The sequence below is a fragment of the Arachis hypogaea genome, chromosome 6, assembly GCF_003086295.3.
Source record: "Arachis hypogaea cultivar Tifrunner chromosome 6, arahy.Tifrunner.gnm2.J5K5, whole genome shotgun sequence".
Lineage (NCBI taxonomy): Eukaryota > Viridiplantae > Streptophyta > Magnoliopsida > Fabales > Fabaceae > Arachis > Arachis hypogaea.
Genome location: NC_092041.1, coordinates 88,006,939 through 88,022,747, shown reverse-complemented (window position 1 = coordinate 88,022,747; position 15,809 = coordinate 88,006,939). Strand labels below are relative to the sequence as shown.

The 15,809-nt window shown below is 40.1% G+C and overlaps 1 non-coding gene across 1 annotated transcript; it reads left to right on the top strand.

The window, feature by feature from the left end:
• The first annotated feature begins 2,116 nt into the window (after positions 1 to 2,116).
• Positions 2,117 to 2,224, top strand: LOC112699696 (small nucleolar RNA R71). Its single transcript, XR_003152638.1, has one exon. It is a non-coding gene; the product is annotated as a small nucleolar RNA R71 (small nucleolar RNA).
• Positions 2,225 to 15,809: the final 13,585 nt, after the last annotated feature.

The window sequence follows — 15,809 nt, the reverse complement described above, 5'->3', positions numbered from 1 at the left end:
CCTGCACCAAATGGCAAATAAAATCACGTTTTTAGCCATTTCTGGTGTTAAACGCCGGGCTGGTGCCCATTTCTGGCATTTTACGCCAGCTTCTTGCCCCTTTCTGGCGTTTAACGCCAGTCTGGTGCCCCTTTCTGGCGTTAAACGCCCAGAATGGTGCCAGACTGGGCGTTAAACGCCCAACAGCTAACCTCACTGGCGTTTAAATGCCAGTGGGTGCGTCCTCCAGGGTGTGCTGTTTTTCTTCCTGTTTTTCATTCTGTTTTTGCTTTTTTTTTTTTTCATTAATTTTGTGACTTCTCATGATCATCAACCTACAAAAAAAAAGATAAAATAACAAAAGAAAATAGATAAAATATAACATTGGGTTGCCTCCCAACAAGCGCTTCTTTAATGTCAGTAGCTTGACAGAGGACTCTCATGGAGCCTTACAGATGCTCAGAGCCATGTTGGAACCTCCCAACACCAAACTTAGAGTTTGAATGTGGGGGTTCAACACCAAACTTAGAGTTTGGTTGTGGCCTCCCAACACCAAACTTAGAGTTTGACTGTGGGGGCTCTGTTTGGCTCTGCTTTGAGAGAAGCTCTTCATGCTTGCTCTCCATGATGACAGAGGGATATCCTTGGGCCTTAAACACCAAAGATTCTTCATTCACTTGAATGATCAACTCTCCTCTATCAACATCAATCACAGCTTTTGCTGTGGCTAGGAAGGGTCTGCCAAGGATGATGGATTCATCCATGCACTTCCCAGTCTCTAGGACTATGAAATTAGTAGGGATGTAATGGTCTTCAACTTTAACCAAAACATCCTCTACAAGTCCATGGGCTTGTTTTCTCGAGTTGTCTGCCATCTCTAGTGAGATTTTTGCAGCTTGCACCTCAGAGATCCCTAACTTCTCCATTACAGAGAAAGGCATGAGGTTTACACTTGACCCTAAGTCACACATGGCCTTCTTGAAGGTCATGGTGCCTATGGTACAAGGTATTGAAAACTTCCCAGGGTCCTGTCTCTTTTGAGGCAGTTTCTGCCTAGACAAGTAATACAGTTCTTTGGTGAGCAAAGGGGGTTCATCCTCCCAAGCCTCATTTCCAAATAACTTGTCATTTAGCTTCATGATTGCTCCAAGGTATTTAGCAACTTGCTCTTCAGTGACATACTCATCCTCTTCAGAGGAAGAATACTCATCAGAGCTCATGAATGGCAGAAGTAAGTCCAATGGAATCTCTATGGTCTCAGTTTGAGCCTCAGATTCCCATGGTTCCTCATTGGGGAACTCATTGGAGGCCAGTGGATGTCCAGTGAGGCCTTCCTCAGTGGCGTTCACTGCCTCTTCTTCCTCCCAAAATTCGGCCATGTTGATGGCCTTGCACTCTCCTTTTGGATTTTCTTCTGTATTGCCTGGGAGAGTACTAGGAGGGAGTTCAGTAATTTTCTTGCTCAGCTGACCCACTTGTCCTTCCAAATTTCTGATGGAAGACCTTGTTTCAGTCATGAAACTTTGAGTGGTTTTGATTAGATCAGAGACCATGGGTGCTAAGTCAAGGTATTCTGCTTAGAGCTCTCTGTCTGTTGCTGAGAAGATGATGGAAAAGGTTTGCTATTGCTAAACCTGTTTCTTCCACGATTATTGTTATTGAAACCTTGTTGAGGTCTCTGTTGTTCCTTCCATGAAAGATTTGGATGATTCCTCCATGAAGGATTATAGGTGTTTCCATAGGGTTCTCCCATGTAATTCACCTCTTCTATTGAAGGGTTCTCAGGATCATAAGCTTCTTCCTCAGATGAAGCTTCCTTAGTACTGCTTGGTGCATTTTGCATTCTAGACAGACTTTGAGAAATTATATTGACTTGTTGAGTCAATATTTTATTCTGAGCCAATATGGCATTCAGAGTGTCAATCTCAAGAACTCCTTTCTTCTGACTAGTCCCATTGTTCACAGGATTTCTTTCAGAAGTGTACATGAATTGGTTATTTGCAACCATTTCAATCAGTTCTTGAGCTTCAGTAGGCGTCTTCTTCAGATGAAGAGATCCTCCTACAGAGCTATCCAAAGACATCTTGGATAGTTCAGAGAGACCATCATAGAAAATACCTATGATGCTCCATTCAGAAAGCATATCAGAAGGACATTTTCTGATTAATTGTTTGTATCATTCCCAAGCTTCATAGAGGGATTCTCCTTCCTTCTGTCTGAAGGTTTGGACTTCCACTCTAAGCTTACTCAATTTTTGAGGTGGAAAGAACTTTGCCAAGAAGGCATTGACTAGCTTTTCCCAAGAGTCCAGGCTTTCTTTAGGTTGAGAGTCCAACCATATTCTAGCTCTGTCTCTTACAGCAAAAGGGAATAGCATAATTCTGTAGACCTCAGGGTAAACCCCATTGGTCTTAACAGTGTCACAGATTTGCAAGAATTCAGCTAAAAACTGATGAGGATCTTCCAATGGAAGTCCATGGAATTTGCAATTCTGTTGCATTAGAGAAACTAATTGAGGCTTAAGCTCAAAGTTGTTTGCTCTAATGGCAGGGATAGAGATGCTTCTCCCATAGAAGTCGGGAGTAGGTGCAGCAAAGTCACCCAGCACCTTCCTTGCATTGTTGGCATTGTTGTTGTTTTCGGCTGCCATGTGTTCTTCTTCTTTGAAGAATTCGTTCAGGTCCTTTAAAGAGAGTTGTGCTTTGGCTTCTCTTAGCTTTCTCTTCAAGGTCCTTTCAGGTTCAGGGTCAGCTTCAACAAGAATGCTTTTGTCTTTGCTCCTGCTCATAAGAAAGAGAAGAGAACAAGAAAATGTGGAATCCTCTATGTCACAGTATAGAGATTCCTTGAAGTGTCAGAGGAAGAGAAAGGTAGAAGACAGGAGTAGAAAATTCGAACTTATCAAAGAAGATGGAGTTCGAATTTTTGCATTAAAGAATAGTGTTAGTCCATAAATAGAAGGATGTGAGAAGAAGGGAAGTGATTTTCGAAAATTAAGTGAAAAATTTTGAAAGTATTTTTGAAAAACATTACTTAATTTTCGAAAATGAAAGTTGAAAAGAAATCAAGTGATTTTTGAAAAAAGATTTTGAAATTAGAAATCAAGAAGATTTGATTGAAAACTATTTTGAAAAAGATGTGATTAAGAAAATATGATTGGTTTTAAAAAGATGTGATTGAGAAGATGTGATTTGAAAAACATTTTAGAAAGATTTGATTTTGAAAGTTAAAAACTTGACTAACAAGAAAAGATATGATTCAAACATTAAACCTCTCTCAACAGAAACGGCAACATACTTGAAACGTTGAATCAAATCATTAATTGGTAGCAAGTATCTTTGAAAATGGAAAGAAATTGATTTTGAAAAAGATTTGATTGAAAAATTGATTTGAAAAAGATTTGATTGTGAAAAGATTTTGAAAACTTAAAAGAAATTTAATTTGAAAACAAAATCTTCCCCCTTTAGCCATCCTGGCGTTAAACGCCCAGAATGGTGCACATTCTGGCGTTTAACGCCCAAAATTATACCTCTTTGGGCGTTAAACGCCCAACCAGGTACCCTGGCTGGCGTTTAAACGCCAGTCTGTCCTTCTTTACTGGGCGTTTTGAACGCCCAGCTTTTTCTGTGTAATTCCTCTGCTGTATGTTCTGAATCTTCAATTCTCTGTATTATTGACTTGAGAAGACACAAATTAAAAATATTTTTTGGATTTTTAATAATCAAAATGCAACAAGAATTAAATAACAATGCATGCAAGACACCAAACTTGGCAGTTTGTATACTACTGACACTAACAAAATGCATATGAGACACATAAACACTCAAGTCAATTGAATTCAAAGATCAAAATAAGAAATCATCAAGAATTGCTTGAAGATTCTTAAGACACATGAATGAATGCATGCAATTGACACCAAACTTAAGATGAGACACTGGACTCAAACAAGAAAATTTTTTTTGGATTTTATGATTTTGTAAATTTTTTTTTCGAAAATCTAATGGAAAAAAGGTATCAAAATTCTTAATGAGAATTCCAGGAATCAGTGCAATGCTAGTCTAAGACTCCGGTCCAGGAATTAGACATGGCTTCACAGCCAGCCAAGCTTTCAAAGAAAGCTTCGGTCCAAAACTCTAAACATGGCCAATGGCCAGCCAAGCCTTAGCAGATCACTGCTCCAAAAGCAAGATTGATAAAAATCAATAAGCTCTTTGTGATGATAAGTTGAAACCTCGGTCCAATGAGATTAGACATGGCTTCTCAGCCAGCCAGATTTCAACAATTCATCATGAAACTCTAGAATTCCTCTTCAAGAATTTCGAAAAAAAAAATACCTAATCTAAGCAACAAGATGAACCTTCAGTTGTCCAAACTCAACAATCCTTGGCACTGATGTTACCAAAAGCTTGCTCAAAACTTGAACAATCCCCGGCAACGGCGCCAAAAACTTGGTGCGCGAAATTGTGAACAATACTTTTCACAACTCTCATAATCCCCGGTCATGAACCCCAAGAACTTGGTGTTCAATACCATGGCATTACACAACTTCGCACAACTAACCAGCAAGTGCACTGGGTCGTCCAAGTAATAAACCTTACGCGAGTAAGGGTCGATCCCACGGAGATTGTTAGTATGAAGCAAGCTATGGTCATCTTGTAAATCTTAGTTAGGCAAACTCAAATGGATGTATGATGATGAACGAAATAAACATAAAGGTAAAGATAGAGATACTTATGTAATTCATTGGTAGGAACTTCAGATAAGCGCATGAAGATGCCTTCCCTTCCGTCTCTCTGCTTTCCTACTGTCTTCATCCAATCCTTCTTACTCCTTTCCATGGCAAGCTCATGTAGGGTTTCACCATTGTCAGTGGCTACCTCCCATCCTCTCAGTGAAAACGTCGCCTATGCTCTGTCACAGCATGGGTAATCAGCTGTCGGTTCTCGGTCAGGCCGGAATAGAATCCATCGATTCTTTTGCGTCTGTCACTAACGCCCCGCCTGCTAGGAGTTTGAAGCACGTCACAGTCATTCAATCATTGAATCCTACTCAGAATACCACAGACAAGGTTAGACCTTCCGGATTCTCTTGAATGCCGCCATCAGTTCTAGCCTATACCACGAAGACTCTGATCTCACGGAATGGTTGGCTCGTTTGTCAGACGAGCACTCGGTTGTCAGGCGATCAACCATGCATCGTGCAATCAGGAATCCAAGAGATATTCACCCAATCGAATGTAGAATGAAGGTGGTTGTCAGTCACACGTTCATAGGTGAGAATGATGATGAGTGTCACGGATCATCACATTCATCAAGTTGAAGAACAAGTGATATCTTAGGACAAGAACAAGCGGAATTGAATGGAAGAACAATAGTAATTGCATTAATACTCGAGGTACAGCAGAGCTCCACACCTTAATCTATGGTGTGTAGAAACTCCACCGTTGAAAATACATAAGAACAAGGTCTAGGCATGGCCGAATGGCCAGCCTCCCAGTGATCTAAGATAGCATAAAAATGAAGATAGCTACCAAAGTCTTTTTTTAAATACAATAGTAAAAGGTCCTACTTATAGAGAACTAGTAGCCTAAGGTTTACAGAAATGAGTAAATGACATAAAAATCCACTTCCGGGCCCACTTGGTGTGTGCTTGGGCTGAGCAATGAAGCATTTTCATGTAGAGACTCTTCTTGGAGTTAAACGCCAGCTTTAGTGCCAGTTTGGGCGTTTAACTCCCATTTGGGTGCCAGTTCCAGCGTTTAACGCTGGGATTTCTGAGGGTGACTTTGAACGCCAATTTGGGCCATCAAATCTTGGGCAAAGTATGGACTATCATATATTGCTGGAAAGCCCAGGATGTCTACTTTCCAACGCCGTTGAGAGCGCGCCAATTGGGCTTCTGTAGCTCCAGAAAATCCACTTCGAGTGCAGGAAGGTCAGAATCTAACAGCATCTGCAGTCCTTTTTAGTCTCTGAATCAGATTTTTGCTCAGGTCCCTCAATTTCAGCCAGAAAATACCTGAAATCACAGAAAAACACACAAACTCATAGTATAGTCCAGAAAAGTGAATTTTAACTAAAAACTAATAAAAATATACTAAAAACTAACTATATCATACCAAAAACATACTAAAAACAATGCCAAAAAGCGTACAAATTATCCGCTCATCAGTTGCTAGTGGGAATGATTGAGCGTTGGATAAACTCCAACCATCTCCTAGCCACAGGCTTGAGGTCATGCCTTCTCAATTGAACCGGCTTTCCTCTTGAATCTCTCTTCCATTGGGCGCCCTCTTCACAAATGACTGTGAGGACTTGGTCCAACCTTTGATCAAAGTTGACCCTTCTAGTGTAAGGGTGTTCATCTCCTTGCATCATGGGCAAGTTGAATGCCAACCTTACATTTTCCGGACTAAAATCCAAGTATTTCTCCCGAACCATTGTAAGCCAATTCTTTGGGTCCGGGTTCATACTTTGATCATGGTTCTTGGTGATCCATGCATTGGCATAGAACTCTTGAACCATTAAGATTCCGACTTGTTGAATGGAGTTGGTACCCAACCTCTTCTTCGGATCTCATGTCGGATCTCCGGATATTCACTCTTTTTGAGTTTGAAAGGGACCTCGGGGATCACCTTCTTCAAGGCCACAACTTCATAGAAGTGGTCTTGATGCACCCTTGAGATGAATCTCTCCATCTCCCATGACTCGGAGGTGAAAGCTTTTGCCTTCCCTTTTCTCTTTCTAGAGGTTTCTCCGGCCTTGGATGCCATAAATGGTTATGGAAAAATAAAAAGCAATGCTTTTACCACACCAAACTTAAAAGGTTTGCTCGTCCTCGAGCAAAAGAGAAAAGAAAAGAGTAGAAGAAGAAGAAATGAAGGAGATGGAAATGGCCTTGTGGTTCGGCCAAAGGGAGAGAAGTAGTGTTTAGGGTGTGTGAAAATGAAGGAGTGAAGATGGGTTTTTATAGGGATGTGGTTTGAATTTGAATGGTGATTTAGGTGGGGTTTTATGAAGGATGGATGTGAGTGGTGAAGAGAAAGATGGGGTTTGATAGGTGAAGGGTTTTTGGGGAAGAGGTGTTGAGGTGATTGGTGAATGGGTGAAGAAGAGAGAGTGGTGGGGTAGGTGGGGATCCTGTGGGGTCCACAGATCCTGAGGTGTCAAGGAAAAGTCATCCCTGCACCAAGTGGCGAGCAAAATTGCTCCCTATGCCAATTCTGGCATTAAACGCCGGGCTGGTGCCCATTTCTGGCGTTTAACACCAAGTTCTTGCCCTTTTCTGGCGTTTAACGCCAATTTGATGTCCCTTTCTGGCGTTAAACGCCCAGAATGGTGCCAGACTGGGTGTTAAATGCCCATCTGCTAGCCTTACTGGCGTTTAAACGCCAGCAAGTTCTCCTCCAGGGTGTGCTGTTTTTCTTTCTGTTTTTCTTTCTATTTTTGCTTTTTCAATTGATTTTGTGACTTCTCATGATCATCAACCTACAGAAAACATAAAATAACAAAGGAAAATAGATAAAATATAACATTGGGTTGCCTCCCAACAAGCGCTTCTTTAATGTCAGTAGCTTGACAGTGGGCCCTCGTGGAGCCTCATAGATGCTCAGAGTAATGTTGGAACCTCCCAACACCAAACTTAGAGTTTGAATGTGGGGGTTCAACACCAAACTTAGAAGTTGGTTGTGGCCTCCCAACACCAAACTTAGAGTTTGACTGTGGGGGCTCTGTTTGACTCTGTTTTGAGAGAAGCTCATCATGCTTCCTCTCCATGGTGACAGAGGAATATCCTTGAGCCTTAAACACAAAGGATTCTTCATTCACTTGAATGATCAATTCTCCTCTGTCCACATCAATCACAACCTTTGCTGTGGCTAAGAAGGGTCTGCCAAGGATGATGGATTCATCCATGCACTTCCCAGTCTCTAGGACTATGAAATCAGCAGGGATGTAATGGTCTTCAACCTTTACCAGAACATCCTCTACGAGTCCATAAGCTTGTTTTCTTGAATTGTCTGCCATCTCTAGTGAGATTTTTGCAGCTTGCACCTCAAGGATCCCTTGCTTCTCCATTACAGAGAGAGGCATGAGGTTTACACTTGACCCTAGGTCACACAAGGCCTTCTTGAAGGTCATGGTGCCTATGGCACAAGGTATTGAGAACTTCCCAGGATCTTGTCTCTTTTGAGGTCGTTTCTGCCTAGACAAGTCATCTAATTCTTTGGTGAGCAAAGGGGGTTCATCCTCCCAAGTCTCATTACCAAATAACTTGTCATTTAGCTTCATGATTGCTCCAAGGTATTTAGGAACTTGCTCTTCAGTGACATACTCATCCTCTTCAGAGGAAGAATACTCATCAGAGCTCATGAATGGCAGAAGTAAATTCAATGGAATCTCTATGGTCTCAGTAGGAGCCTCAGATTCCCATGGTTCCTCATTAGGGAACTCATTGGAGACCAGTGGACATCTATTGAGGTCTTCCTCAGTGGCGTTCACTGCGTCTCCCTCCTCGCCAAATTCGGCCATGTTGATGGCCTTGCACTCTCCTTTTGGATTTTCTTCTGTATTGCTTGGAAGAGTACTAGGAGGGAGTTCAGTAATTTTCTTGCTCAGCTGACCCACTTGTGCCTCCAAATTTCTAATGGAGGATCTTGTTTCAGTCATGAAACTTTGAGTGGTTTTGATTAGATCAGAGACCATGGTTGCTAAGTCAGAGTGGTTCTGCTTAGAATTCTCTGTCTGTTGCTGAGAAGATGATGGAAAAGGCTTGCCATTGCTAAACCTGTTTCTTCCACCATTATTGTTGTTGAAACCTTGTTGAGGTCTCTGTTGATCCTTCCATGAAAGATTTGGATGATTTTTCCATGAAGGATTATAGGTGTTTCCATAGGGTTCTCCCATGTAATTCACCTCTTCCATTGAAGGGTTCTCAGGATCATAAGCTTCTTCTTTAGATGAAGTGTCCTTAGTACTGCCTGGTGCATTTTGCATTTTAGACAGACTTTGAGAAATCATATTGACTTGCTGAGTCAATATTTTGTTCTAAGCCAATATGGCATTCAGAGTATCAATCTCAAGAACTCCTTTCTTCTGATTAGCCCCATTATTCACAGGATTCCTTTCAGAAGTGTACATGAATTGGTTATTTGCAACCATTTCAATTAGTTCTTGAGCTTCTGTGGGCATCTTCTTCAGATGAAGAGATCCTCCAGCAGAGCTATTCAAAGACATCTTGGACAGTTCAGACAGACCATCATAGAAAATACCTATGATGCTCCATTCAGAAAGCATGTCAGAGGGACACTTTCTGATTAATTGTTTGTATCTTTCCCAAGCTTCACAGAGGGATTCTCCTTCCTTCTATCTGAAGGTTTGGACTTCCACTCTAAGCTTACTCAATTTTTGAGGTTGAAAGAACTTTGCCAAGAAGGCATTGACTAGCTTTTCCCAAGAGTTCAGGCTTTCTTTAGGTTGTGAGTCCAACCATATCCTAGCTATGTCTCTTACAGCAAAAGGGAATAGCATAAGTCTGTAGACCTCAGGGTCAACCCCATTAGTCTTGACAGTGTCACAGATTTGCAAGAATTCAGCTAAAAACTGATGAGGATCTTCCAATGGAAGTCCATGGAACTTGCAATTCTGTTGCATTAGAAAAACTAATTGAGGCTTAAGCTCAAAATTGTTTGCTCCAATGGCAGGGATGGAGATGCTTCTCCCATAGAAGTCGGGAGTAGGTGCAGTAAAGTCACCCAGCACCTTCCTTGCATTGTTGGCATTGTTGTTGTTTTCGGCTGCCTTGGGTTCTTCTTCTTTGAAGATTTCTGTTAGGTCCTCTACAGAGAGTTGTGCCTTAGCTTCTCTTAGCTTTCGCTTCAAGGTCCTTTCAGGTTCAGGGTCAGCCTCAACAAGAATGCTTTTGTCTTTGCTCCTGCTCATATGAAAGAGAAGAGAACAAGAAAATATGGAATCCTCTATGTCACAGTATAGAGATTCCTTGAGGTGTCAGAGGAAAAGAAAACTAGAAGGAAGAAGTAGAAGAATTCAAACTTATCAAGAGAGATGGAGTTCGAATTGTTCATTGAGGAATAGTGTTAGTCCATAAATAGAACGATGTGAGAAGAGGGGAAGAAATTTTCGAAAATTAAGTAAAAGATTTTGAAAACATTTTGAAAAAAACACTAATTGATTTTTGAAAACCAAGAGTGGAAAAGAAATCAAGTGATTTTTGAAAAAGATTTTGAAATTAGAAATAAAAAAGATATGATTGAAAACTATTTTGAAAAAGATGTGATTAAGAAGATATGATTGAAAAGTTATGGTTTTAAAAAGATGTGATTGAGAAGATATGATTTGAAAAACAATTTAAAAAGATTTGATTTTAAAAATTAATGACTTGGCTAACAAGGAAAGATATGATTCAAACATTAAACCTTTCTCAACAGAAAAGGCAACATACTTGAAATGTTGAATCAAATCATTAATTGATAGCAAGTATTTTTGAAAATGGAAAGAAATTGATTTTGAAAAAGATTTGATTGAAAAGACTTGATTTGAAAAAGATTTGATTTTGAAAAATTTTGAAAACCTGAAAAAAAATTTGAATTAAAAACAGAATCTTCCCTCTTGTGCCATCCTGGCGTTAAACGCCCAGAATAGTGCACATTCTGGCGTTTAACGCCCAAAGCACTACCCTTTTGGGCGTTAAACGCCCAACCAGTCACCCTAGCTGGCGTTTAAATGCCAGTTTTCCTTCCTCACTGGGCGTTTTGAGCGCCTAGCATTTTCTGTTTAATTCCTCTGCTGTATGTTCTGAATCTTCAATTCTCTGTATTATTGACTTGAAAAGACACAAGTTAAAAATTTTTTTGGATTTTTAATAATGAGGAATAATCAAAATGCAACTAAAATCAAATAACAATGCATGCAAGACACCAAACTTAGAAGTTTGTAACAAGTTGAGAATGCACATGAGAAACAACAAAACACTCAAGTCAAGAGAATTCAAAGATCAGAGCAAGGAAATCATCAAGAACATCTTGAAGATCACTTAAGACATATGAATGAATGCAAGAAGAATAAAAACATGCAATTGACACCAAACTTAACATGAGACACTAGACTCAACAAGAAACATAAAATATTTTTGGTTTTTATTATTTTGTAATTTTTTTGGATTTTTCGAAAATTAAGTGGAAAAGAAAATAAAGGTATCAAAATTCTTAATGAGAATACCAGGAATCATGAAATGTTAGTCTAAAGCTTTTAGTCTAAAGAAATTAGACATGGCTAACCAAGCTTCAGCAGGACATTACATTCAAGAGCTAAATTGATGAGAATCAATCAGCTTTAGTGATGATAAGAACATCACCTTGAAACACTAGAATTCATTCTTAAGAACTCTGAAGAAAAATACCTAATCTAAGCAACAAGATGAACCGTCAATTGTCCAAACTCAACAATCCCCGGCAACGGCGCCAAAAACTTGGTGCTGTTACCGGATCAGAAATTTGGCACTCATGTTACCGGACCAAAAGCTTGCCGAAAACTCGAACAATCCCTGGTAACGGCGCCAAAAACTTGGTGGGTGAAATTGTGATCATCAATGGCGCCATCAACATGGTACGCTCAATTGCAATCTCAACTATTTATCACAACTTCGCACAACTAACCAGCAAGTGTACTGGGTCGTCCAAGTAATAAACCTTACGCGAGTAAGGGTCGATCCCACAGAGATTGTTGGTATGAAGCAAGCTATAGTCACCTTGTAAATCTTAGTCAGGCAAACTCAAATGGTTATGAATGATGTATGAATAAAACATAAAGATAAAGATAGAGACACTTATGTAATTCATTGGTGAGAATTTCAGATAAGCGAATGGAGATGCTTTGTCCCTTCCGTCTCTCTGCTTTCCTACTGTCTTCATCCAATCCTTCTTACTCCTTTCCATGGCAAGCTGTATGTTGGGCATCATCGTTGTCAGTGGCTACAGTCCCGTCCTCTCAGTGAAAATGTTCAACGCACCCTGTCACGGCACGGCTATTCATCTGTCGGTTCTCAATCAGGTTGGAATAGAATCCAGTGATTCTTTTGCGTCTGTCACTAACTCCCAGCCTTCAGGAGTTTGAAGCTTATCACAATCATTCAATCATTGAATCCTACTCAGAATACCACAGACAAGGTTTAGACCTTCTGGATTCTCTTGAATGCCGCCATCAATTCTAGCTTATACCACGAAGATTCCGATTAAGGGATCCAAGAGATATCCACTCAATCTAAGGTAGAACGGAGGTGGTTGTCAGGCACACGTTCATAGGTGAGAATGATGATGAGTGTCACGGATCATCACATTCATCAAGTTGAAGAACAAGTGATATCTTAGAACAAGAACAAGTTGAATTGAATAGAAGAACAATAGTAATTGCATTAATACTCGAGGTACAGCAGAGCACCACACCTTAATCTATGGTGTGTAGAAACTCCACCGTTGAAAATACATAAGAACAAGGTCTAGGCATGGCCGAATGGCCAGCCTCCCAAAGAGGGTTCAATCATAAAAACATGATCAAAAGATGAAAATACAATAGTAAAAGGTCCTACTTATAGAGAACTAGTAGCCTAGGGTTTACAGAGATGAGTAAATGACATAAAAATCTACTTCCGGGCCCACTTGGTGTGTGCTTGGGCTGAGCATTGAAGCATTTTCGTGTAGAGACTCTTCTTGGAGTTAAACGCCAGCTTTTGTGCCAGTTTGGGCGTTTAACTCCCATTCTTGTGCCAGTTCTGGCGTTTAACGCCGGGCAGTTTTGAGCTGATTTGGAACGCCGGTTCGGGCCATCAAATCTTGGGCAAAGTATGGACTATTATACATTGCTGAAAATCCCAGGATGTCTACTTTCCAACGCCGTTGAGAGCGCGCCAATTGGGCTTCTGTAGCTCCAGAAAATCCACTTCGAGTGCAGGGAGGTCAGAATCCAACAGCATCTGCAGTCCTTTTTAGTCTCTGAATCAGATTTTTGCTCAACTCCCTCAATTTCAGCCAGAAAATACCTGAAATCATAGAAAAACACACAAACTCATAGTAAAGTCCAGAAAAGTGAATTTTAACTAAAAACTAATAAAAATATACTAAAAACTAACTAAAGCATACTAAAAACATACTAAAAACAATGCCAAAAAGCATATAAATTATCCGCTCATCAGATAGCCAGCTCGCAGCTTTTCCTGCAAGCATGAACACATATCCTGTAGCAGATTTTCATTTATCAAGATCACCTGCAAAGTTTGAATCGACATATCTATTGACAATGAATTTCGATCCTCCAAAATATAATATAACATTCATGGTCCCTTTAATGTATCAGCGGATCCTTTTAACAGTATTCCAATGCTCTTTACCCGGATCTGCCATAAATCGACTTACCACCGCAATTGCTTGAGCAATATCTCGTCTTGTACAGATCAGGCATACATAAGATTTTCCACCGCTGACGCATACAGTACTCGAGACATTTCCATCTTCTCTGCTTCACTACTAGGGCACACACTTGAGGATAATTTAAAATTCATAGAAAGTGGGGTTGAAATTAGCTTACATTCTTACATGTTGAAGCGTTGCAAGATCTTTTTCTAATAATTCTATTGTGCAAGATCTTCTTCAAATAATTCTTTTGCGATAGCCAAATCTTCCTATCTCTTTTGTCTCGGTGGATTTGAATCCCTAAACTCTTATTTACTAGTCCCAAGTTTTTCATATCAAACTTCCTAGCCAACTGTGCCTTCAATTCTTAAAGATTTTATCTTTGTTGGGACCTACCACCAACATGTCATCCACATACAATAGTAGAATGATGAAATCATTATCACCAAATCTCTTGTAATAGGTACAATAATCTGAACTAAGTTTGTTGTATCCAAGGCTAATAAAAGAATCAAATCTCTTGTACCAACACCTTGGCGCCAACTTTAGACCGTACAGAGATTTAGTTAACCTGCAACCCAAGTTTTCTTTTCCTTGTTCTTCAAAACCTTCTGGTTGGAGGATATATATCTTTTCTTCAAGTTCTCTATAAAGAAAAACAGTTTTTACATCTAATTGCTCTAGATGTAACTCAAATGTAGCATACATTGCCAAAACTACTCTAATAGTAGTTAGTCTTACCACTGAAGAAAACATTTCATTAAAGTCAACACCTTCTTTCTGAGCATATCATTTGACAACCAATCTTGGATAATATCGTTCCACCTGATTATTACTATCTCGCTTAATCTTATAAACCCACTTGTTACCAACGATTTTTCAACCTGTTGGAAGTGTGATGAGCGGATAATTTGTACGCTTTTTGGCATTGTTTTTAGTATGTTTTTAGTATGTTTGAGTTAGTTTTTAATATATTTTTATTAGTTTTTAGTTAAAATTCACTTTTCTAGACTTTACTATGAGTTTGTGTATTTTTCTGTGATTTCAGGTATTTTCTGGCTGAAATTGAGGGACCTGAGCAAAAATCTGATTCAGAGACTGAAAAGGACTGCAGATGCTGTTGGATTCTGACCTCCCTGCACTCGAAGTGGATTTTCTGGAGCTACAGAAGCCCAATTGGCGCGCTCTCAACGGTGTTGGAAAGTAGACATCCTGGGCTTTCTAGCAATATATTATAGTCCATACTTTGCCCAAGCTTTGATGGCCCAAATCGGCGTTCAAAGTCACCCTCAGAATTCCCAGCGTTAAACGCCGGAACTGGCACAAGGATGGGAGTTAAACGCCCAAACTGGCACCAAAGCTGGCGTTTAACTCCAAGAGAAGTCTCTACACGAAAATGCTTCAATGCTCAGCCCAAGCACACACCAAGTGGGCCCGGAAGTGAATTTTTATGTCATTTACTCATCTCTGTAAACCCTAGGCTACTAGTTCTCTATATATAGGACCTTTTACTATTGTATTTTCATCTTGGTTCTTCTGGTTCCCTCTCTAGGACCGAAGCCAATGATCACTCTTGTTCTTATGTATTTTCAACGGTGGAGTTTCTACACACCATAGATTAAGGTGTGGAGCTCTGCTGTACCTCGAGTATTAATGCAATTACTAGTGTTCTTCTATTCAATTCCGCTTGTTCTTGTTCTAAGATATCACTTGTTATTCAACTTGATGAATGTGATGATCCGTGACACTCATCATCATTCTCACCTATGAACGCGTGCCTGACAACCACCTCCGTTCTACCTTAGATTGGGTAGATATCTCTTGGATTCTTTAACCGGAATCTTCGTGGTATAAGCTAGAACTGATGGCGGCATTCAAGAGAATTCGGAAGGTCTAAACCTTGTCTATGGTATTCTGAGTAGGATTCAATGATTGAATGACTGTGACGAGCTTCAAACTCCTGAGGGCTGGGCGTTAGTGACAGACGCAAAAGAATCACTGGATTCTATTCCGACCTGATTGAGAACCGACAGATGGATAGCCGTGCCGTGACAGGGTGCGTTGAACATTTCCACTGAGAGGATGGGAGGTAGCCACTGACAACGGTGAAACCCTTGCATACAGCTTGCCATGGAAAGGAGTAAGAAGGATTGGATGAAGACAGTAGGAAAGCAGAGAGACGGAAGGGACCAAGCATCTTCATACGCTTATCTGAAATTCCCACCAATGAATTACATAAGTATCTCTATCTTTATCTTTATGTTTTATTCATCATTCATATCCATTTGAGTTTGCCTGACTAAGATTTACAAGGTGACCATAGCTTGCTTCATACCAACAATCTCTGTGGGATCGACCCTTACTCGCGTAAGGTTTATTACTTGGACAACCCAGTACACTTGCTGGTTAG